The sequence below is a fragment of the Alligator mississippiensis genome, chromosome 1 (assembly GCF_030867095.1).
Source record: "Alligator mississippiensis isolate rAllMis1 chromosome 1, rAllMis1, whole genome shotgun sequence".
Taxonomy (NCBI): domain Eukaryota; kingdom Metazoa; phylum Chordata; order Crocodylia; family Alligatoridae; genus Alligator; species Alligator mississippiensis.
In genome coordinates this window covers 278,990,571-278,999,019 of record NC_081824.1, presented here as the reverse complement: position 1 = coordinate 278,999,019, position 8,449 = coordinate 278,990,571, and positions in this window count along the sequence as shown.

Below are 8,449 nucleotides of genomic sequence, written 5' to 3'. Positions count from 1 at the left end.
TCTACCCAGCAACCAGTGATGCATTTCAAATTGGTTGGCTGGCATCCAACAGCTGCTAGCTTTCATTGGATCAGGTAAATGAGGTCATAAGGTCTGTATAAGTTAAGGACTGCCCAGGAGGTGGTGCAGCAGCCATGATGAGAACTCTCAAAGAAGCACCTGCCTCTAGATGATATTTGTGAGTAAGCTACTTGAGATCTAACTAGATATATAGCTTTCAGTAACTTAGATGCGTGATCAAAGACCACCATGCCACTATTTGCTCTAAGGTATTTTTTCTTATATTGCTGTACCCAGTATCCTATTCCAAACCTACTCCTTGTAACCAATCACATTCTCCTCTGTTCCTAGCATGGGAGACTTATAGGGAGAGGATCTAGATTAAGCCTTGGCTTGGTTCAGCTGACTAAGGGAGACCACTATTTGTGCTTCAGACTGAGAGAAGCACCCCAAGTTCTTTCAGAGGGTTGAGTACCCCTCAAGGACTACTAGGCCTGTGTTTCCCAGGGGGCAGAGGGCTAAGATCAGTCCCTGAGTTTCATAGTTGGTAAGGTTGGAAGGGACCTGAGCAGATCATCAAGTCTGACCCCCTGCCATGGCAGGAAAGAGTACTGAGGTCAAACAACGAGGCAAGGTGTTCATCCAGCCTCCTGTTAAAGACCCCCAGGGTAGGAGCCAGCACCACTTCCCTTGGAAGTTGGTTCCAGATCCTAGCCACCCTGACAGTGAAGTAGTACCTCCTGGTATCTAGCCTGAATCTACCCTCTGCCAGCTTGTGACCATTATTTCTAGTCACTGCTGGTAGTGCTTGGGGGAACAGGGACTCTCCCAGTGCCTACTGGTCCCCCCCCCCCGATTAGTTTGTAAATGGCCACTATATCCCCCCTCAGCCTTCTCTTGTGGAGGCTGAACAGGTTCAGGTCCCTTAATCTCTCCTCATAGGGCCTGCCTTGCTGCCCCCTGATCATGCAGGTGGCCCTTCTCTGGACCCCTCTCCATGTTATCCACATCCCTCCTGAAGTGTGTTGCCCAGAACTGGACGCAGTACTCCAACTGTGGCCTGACCAGTGCCGCATAGAGGGGGAGGATCACCTCCTTGGACCTGCTCAAGATGCATCAGTGGATGCATGACAAGGTGTGGTTGGCCTTCCTGACCGCGTCCCCACACTGTCGACCCATGTTCATTTTGGCATCAATAATGACTCCAAGATCCTTTTCTGTCTCTGCACTGATAAGAAGGGAGTTCCCCAGCCTATAGGTATGCTGCTGGTTCTTCCTTGCCAGGTGCAGTACCTTGCACTTGTCAGTGTTGAAACCCATCCTGTTCTCATCCGCCCACCCCTGTAACCTGTCTATGTCCAACTGCAGTCTATTCCTCCCTTCTAATGTGCCCACTTCTCCCCACATCTTAGTGTTGTTTGGTGGTAGCATTAACCCCAGGCTTGCAGGTGTGCTCCAGGAAGAGGGTTGGCCGGATGTGAGGTGCCTCCGGGAAGGCACTCAGAGCCTGGAAGGTGGTCGGGTGCAGTGAGGTAGGTGGTTTAATGCAGGAGCACCCCCTACTGGCTCGCCACAGCTTCCACCCTAATTTTCTATTATTCTATATACAGCTTATACCTAAAAGGCATGTTCTCCTCTCCTGTTGTATTAGAAACACTACAGGAATATAGAAAGATGTACTTGAAACTTGCAGTTAAAGATCTGAAAGTGAATTAAGGTCAGTGGAGATAAAGTAGAGATGAATCTGACCCTAATTTTTCTCATGTGTAAAAAAGGCAATATGCATGATAAATGGATTTGTTTTTTAAATCACTGAGTATTGTTGCTTTGTCCAACGCTACAATTCTAAAAGGAAACGCATGGAAAACATAGACATGATATGTCAGAATAAGTCAACAATGAACTAAAACTAACAGCAGCAGCCAATAAATAAAATATTTGGCTTTTAACACTGATAGTTCCTCTACACCTTGTCCTCTACCTGGCTAGTTAGGTCTCTATTCTGCCTGTAGGTAGACATTTATTCTTGGATGTCTTCTAAAGTCTACTGTGTTTTCTTACACCATTGGATGCAGAAAGAGTTTATAAGTGGAAGAACAGTTGTGCTGTTGAGGACTTTACTTCTTTAGCATTCTTTTTTTAAGTTCATAGCACTACTATAAAAAGCAGGGTGGTTTTGTAGTAAGGCACTGAACGTAGACTTCAGATCCAAGCGTAAGGGGATAAGAATTTACTGGACTTCAGCTGCTGCAGGGTATCTGCCCCTGTGTATGGTCTTCCAAGGACTAAGCTACCACAGTTAAGCTTTCATCTACTGTGAGATAAGGGAAAGCACAAGGACAGTTGCCTTGTAGCAGCTGATGCATAATAAACCCCCACCCTCGACACACACCAGCTTGTGGACACATGCTCTGGATTCTAGTCCTTGCTTGCTTCAGTTTTCAGGTGTGATGGCAAGTCAACTCCTCTTGTGCCTCTACAAAATAAGGATAAAATGTACAAAGTTATATTTATTACTGTTGTATGCTCAGACTATATGCTGATAAATGCAATAGAGAAAAAAAAGAAAACCGTGCTAATTTCTCTAGGGCTGAAGATGCTGGCCTCTGATGCAGTAAATTCAGTACAGTTCTTCTCTGTGACCAGCTGAAAAGTATGCTATGTTGCCCTTTTCTGTAGATTGCCCCAATACATTCCACAGCAGTAGAATTTGTGGAGTGGCAGAATCCTGGGCCAGGAGAAGTTGGAGGTTGAAATGAATGGAATAGGAGCAAAAAGGTACCATCTTTTTCTCTGTCTCTTCCGCTTAGTGGTATTAGCTGCATGATGAAGTTTGAAAGCAGATGTGAGCCACCACTACTGGTCATTTCAACCTGGCTTAGAGAGGATTTATGACTGGTATAACTAACAAATGGCAGGCAATTCAAGTTTAAAAACGAACAGAATGGACCAGAACCTTGCATGTTCTGTAGGCATTTGACTTTATGCAAAACAGGGATCTGAGCTCAATCTGACCTCTTAACACTTTATGCGCAATGCACAAATGTAAACATCTACAAAAGCTGTAAGCCATGAGAATTAGGGCCAATAACCTGCTATGCTACCCTTGGTAGCTTGCGTTAATTCACAATGTTCATGTTAATATGGGCATAACTCTGTTTTTTGAGAGGTTTTTTTTCTTTGTTTTAGTTATTATTAATATAATACCCTTTCCCATCTAAATTTTGAGCCAGTGTGACCCACTTTGACACATCATCAAAAGAGAAATTGAATGTTGTTCCTGTACTTACTAAGGAATATACAAAGGAAAAAACCCTCTGAGATGCAAAAGGCTTAGTAAGAATAACACAGAAAACCTTTTGAGTGATCTAGTGATTAATAGGATTCTAAAAGCATGGAAGCATTTTTAAAACGATCCCCAAATGTAGCAAAGTTCAATAATAAAATGCTTTTGAAATCCTAATAATTAAGATATCCATTTACCCCATATAATTAGTGTCCAGCTTTCAGAGTTGACCTTTCAGTGGCTTGCTTCATTTAGCCTAAGATGACTGGCAGGGAGGGAGTGCTGTTATAATGACCCACCCATTCCACTGAACAAATTGCAATATCCAATAAAACCCACAAGTAGTACTGAAATTGAGAGAGAGAAATAATATGTGATGTTTTGGTACACTGGGTATTAAATGAACATATAACATGCTTATTTTTTACTTGATCCTGCAACCTTTATTTGCTTGATAATTGGACACTATAGGCGAGATCCTGGGATACATTTCATATACTATGTGCTGTCTAGCCCAGGGGTTGGCAACCTACAGCCCACAGGCCAGATACAGCCCACTGACTGATTTAATCCAGCCTGCAAAGCTGGGATGTCAGCAGCAATGTGGTAGCAGAGGCAGTGGAAGTAGTGGTAGATTTGGACCAAACTGTTGTTTCAGCCTAAGGGCTGCCCACTTCAGACCACACATACCTAACAGAGAAATCCCCTTTATAGGGGGAAAAGAAGGCTTATAAAAGATTCACAGCAGGGTCTTTGATCAGCTATTCCTAACTCTTTGTAGGAAGATAAAAGAAACATGGCACTGATGTGACATGGCATAGTTCTGATATGTCTGTCCTTAAGTGGTAACCTTCACTACTAAATTATATTACCACTAACCCCAAGCCTCTTTGGCTAGGGACAGACATTACACAAACTGGTTTAAGTGATCAGAAACTGGTTCAAACCTGTAACAGAACAGACATTCAGTGCATATAAACCAGGTTGAAAATGGCTGAAACTGGTTTAAGATAAACCTGGCTGAATATAGTATCAGACTTAACTGATTTGGCTCAAAGTGGTTTACGCAATGTCTGTCCCAGACCCCTTCCTGGTTTAAGTTAAACCAGAGTCCCCCAGCATCCTGGCATGCTCCCTGGGCTGAGCTGGGCTGGGCAGGAATGTCTGCTACAGCAGAGCAGGGGTGGCCCCACCCCTCTCCTTCCTAGCCAGAGCACTATCACAGCACTGGCTGGCTGAGGGACTGGAGTGGCTGCTAGGCTTCCCCTTCCACCCTCCCCACTGGCTGCTCAAGCAGGGATCCCCTCCTCCTGCCCCTCTCCCATGGTAGGGACCCCAGGGCAGGGACCCAGCACCTGGCTATGCCCCCCCACCCTGACCCCAGCGTGCTAGCTAATGCTGAGAGGTATTTGTGTAGGTCTCTAATTTCACTGGAACAAAGGGCAGACAGCTAGTGGCTTGCAAATGCCAATGCACCCTGCAGATAAGAAAAGTTTGAAACTAATGAAAAACTAATGTTTTCTTTTGTAGGGCTTGAGGGGCTGAAACTTTGTTCTGACAAACAACCTGCTGGGTGCAATCTGTCAGTCTTCAAGAGGGGACAGAGAAAGGTGTTAGAAATGACCTGGTTTGCAGACAGTCTGTAGAAATAGGGAGATGGAGATTGAAAAGCTCAGTATCAACAGATGCAGGGTTGGGCAACACTCCTGCCCCTTGAGCAGCGAGCAGAAAAAAAGGTGGGAGTTAAAAGCTTTCCCTAATGCAGGTAGGGTTGGGGTTAAAACCCCTCCCTAATCAGAGCATCCTGCCAAGGCCTGGCCATGCCCCCACCTCAGCTCAGTACTCTAGAAGTGAAGGGAGGGCTGCTCTAGCACCCCCCAGCTTCTTGCCTGAGCCATAGGCATCGACCTCCAAATCTATTCAAGTTTTGCAGGTTACACTAACCTACAAAGATTGAATTAATTCAGACTCAGGCTTTTTGAATGTTTGTCCATAGCTTAAGAGCCTAAGAGTCCCTAGCCTTTAGCTTTCTCCACCTCTAGCAGATGCTGGGTCAGGGGACCATGCCCAGTTTTTCTGTGCCCCGCCCCACTCAGTCCATTGCATCCAAGAACCATTCAGGCACAGTGGAGAATCCAGATGCATAGTAACTTATTGCCAATTACTAATCTTGAATAAATATTTTCTTAAGATTTTGTTCAGAGACTTATTTCAGGGTGTTAAGTCAGATTTGTTTTCAGTTTTTTCCCTCTGGAATTGTAGTTTCAAAAAAAGTTACTGATGTGTGTCTTGAGTGGCTGCATTATCAAAGGTTTAATACCACATCATCCTATCTTCTTTCTCTCTTTCCTTCTCCCTGTTGGTGTCTCTATTAAATCTATTGTTGTAGTTGCTTTCTATATTGCACAATGTGAACTCCCTGGGATTTACCATTGAAACCAGTGGGCAAGCAGACTCTCACCAGGGCACCAAAAGTCCAATTTCTATAGGGGAACAAAGATTCAGATTTCAGTCAGGAGAAAAATTGTCTTTAGGGAATCTTGTTTTACCCTGTATGTCAGTAGATGTATAGGTATATAGATAGAGATATAAATACCTATATCTGTCTGTTTGTCTGTCAAAATAGATAGATAGTTAATTTTGTTTGTTTTTTAATAATATGGTGACTGAAGACACTCAGGAATTGGAATGCAGAAAAATTCCAGGCAAAATGGAGTAATTGGTAAAAGGTAGTTGAGGTGATCAAAGGGACATAATGAATTTACCTCCATATGGTCTCACCCTGAAGGACTGAGAGTAATGTCACAATGCCAACCCCCTCCTCCGCCACCACCACCTCTGACTTGTTGATTTGATATATAACCTACTATGAATGTTGGCACAGAACATATTTGCGCATGGTTTTGCTGAGTAGTATATATTGTACAATGGGTCTTACTACCATAAAGTCATAATGCAAGTTTATGTTTGGAGTTAGTTTTGGCAGTTTGGATTGAATTAGCAAGGAATTTTGAATACACAAATGGCTTTGAATTCATCCATTGGTGTGCACTCTGATTTAAAATTGTACGATTTATTTTTTTTAAATATTGTTAGTGGTTGCTCCAGAAAGTTGGAGTTCAGCGTTTTGTGTTGCAGTGTGATCTTCACTTTTTTTGACATGTGCACTGAGCATATTAATATTGTGGAACTGAAATTATAGCCATGGACACAAGACTTACCATCATTTAACAACCCATCCATGTTTCCACTGGCTTGATTGTAATCTAGCAATGTGTATTTGGGATTGGGACAACTTGGCTAATCTTGAGCAGGTTTTCTAAAGTTCTGAAAGCTTTGAAAATATAATGAAGCTCTGGAAAATGATGTAGCCTTACCCTAACACTGGGAAGCTTAACCTCTGGATGAATAAGGCTAACTTTATGATGCTTTCTAAAGCTACCCTTCTTCTCCTGTGCAGAGAAAGATAACAGGGTTCAGGAATGGGAAGCTTGATCAGAAATTGAAGAAGACAAGGCTTACACCAGCATGAAGAAGGAATAACTTCCTTCCACTTTGAGGCATACTGTATGCTTGTTAAAGCCTCAGTCCCAGTGGACAGCAACATTCTGACAGTCCTCTAGAGCAGTGGTTTGCAATCTTTTTTTGTACTAGGACCGACTTGTAAACATCCGTGGCCAGTCCTGACCCAGTGCCCCCCACTCCTGACCTGTTGCCCTCTGCCTCAGGCCCCAGCCCTGCAGGGCTGCAAGGGAAAAGCCACAGTTATCCTTGTTTTTCTCGTATAAAGAAGAATCCATTTTTAAAGTTGTTGTTCCATTTTTAAAATTTGTTTGCGACCCTTTCATATATTCTTACAAGCCACTTTTGGGTTGTGACCCATGGGTTGAGAAATGCTGCTCTAGCATGTCTGAAGATGCCACAAGTCTCATTCTGTCTGTTTTCATCTGCCAGTCAGAAAGTAGACCATGTCATTCAACATGGGGAAATCACACAGTGAGGAGAGGGAGCAGAGATACAGCTGGTCTTCTTCCACACAAAGCATTGAGATCAGGATTTGAAACTTGCTGTGGATGGGAAAATGGAATAGTCTTTTTATGTTTGTAGTCTTAAGGCATTTTGCACTTCTGCAACCAAAGGGTATGTGCAGGCAGAGTGCTGCAGACACTATGCTTGGCCACTCTTGCATCAAAGACACTGCTCCTTTGTGTGATTGTGTATTTCTTCAGAGTCACCCAACATGGCCCCCTTTTAGAGAGGTTTCAGAAAGGTTTGCTGCTGTTTTGACTGAATGAGGCACAAGAAGTGAAGATTTAGTAGAATGGCTGACACCTTTGAGAAACAGAAAGGTGTTTTCACATTTCTATCTCCTTTGCATAATGTGTGATATCATGAAACTTAATTCAGATATATTAATACTCTAGAGCTGACTTAATATACTGCTTCATATAATACATTATGTATGACTTGTGCATCAATTTTGCTGTGGTCTCAGCAGCCACAGACTTGAAAATGTCTTTTCCAATGACAGAAGTCTTTAATATTGAAACCAAATCCTGTTGGCTGCATTTTCTTTTGTACTCCTCATCTCATTCAAGCATCTCTAATTTGCTACATCATGTTTAAGCCATACAGCTTTCTTTTCTCTTTTCCATGTAGTTGCCACAAAGCCCCCATTCTACATGTTTCATACTACAAGTATTCCCTTGAAACTGTCTTGTGAATTTAGTTTGCAACATCAAAAGTACTAGGGCTGTGATATCATAGTGCCTCTGCCCAGGCAAAGCTGTGAGAGAGCAGTATTTAAGCATTAACATTTATAACAACAATGCACTATAGAAAACAGTAAACACAAAACCAAAAAAACTACATGGTTTTTCATGCTTGCATGTTCACATTTAATGCTTCTAAATATAGTTATGTTGTAATCGCTTAAGGGTTTTTAACAAGTGTTTGTCTGAAGTGTCATGGAATATATAAATTAGTCTGACAGTGAATACAGTATGTGCATGGACAAACAAGCAGTATAGAGATTTATTGGTTATAATGACCTGATTATTTCCATTTAAAAATAAGATCTTAGAATGTTTTAATTATGAGCCTATCTCTAGGTAACATGCCTGTTCATGCGCAAAGAAAGGATTTAGTTTCTAATTATTGTTA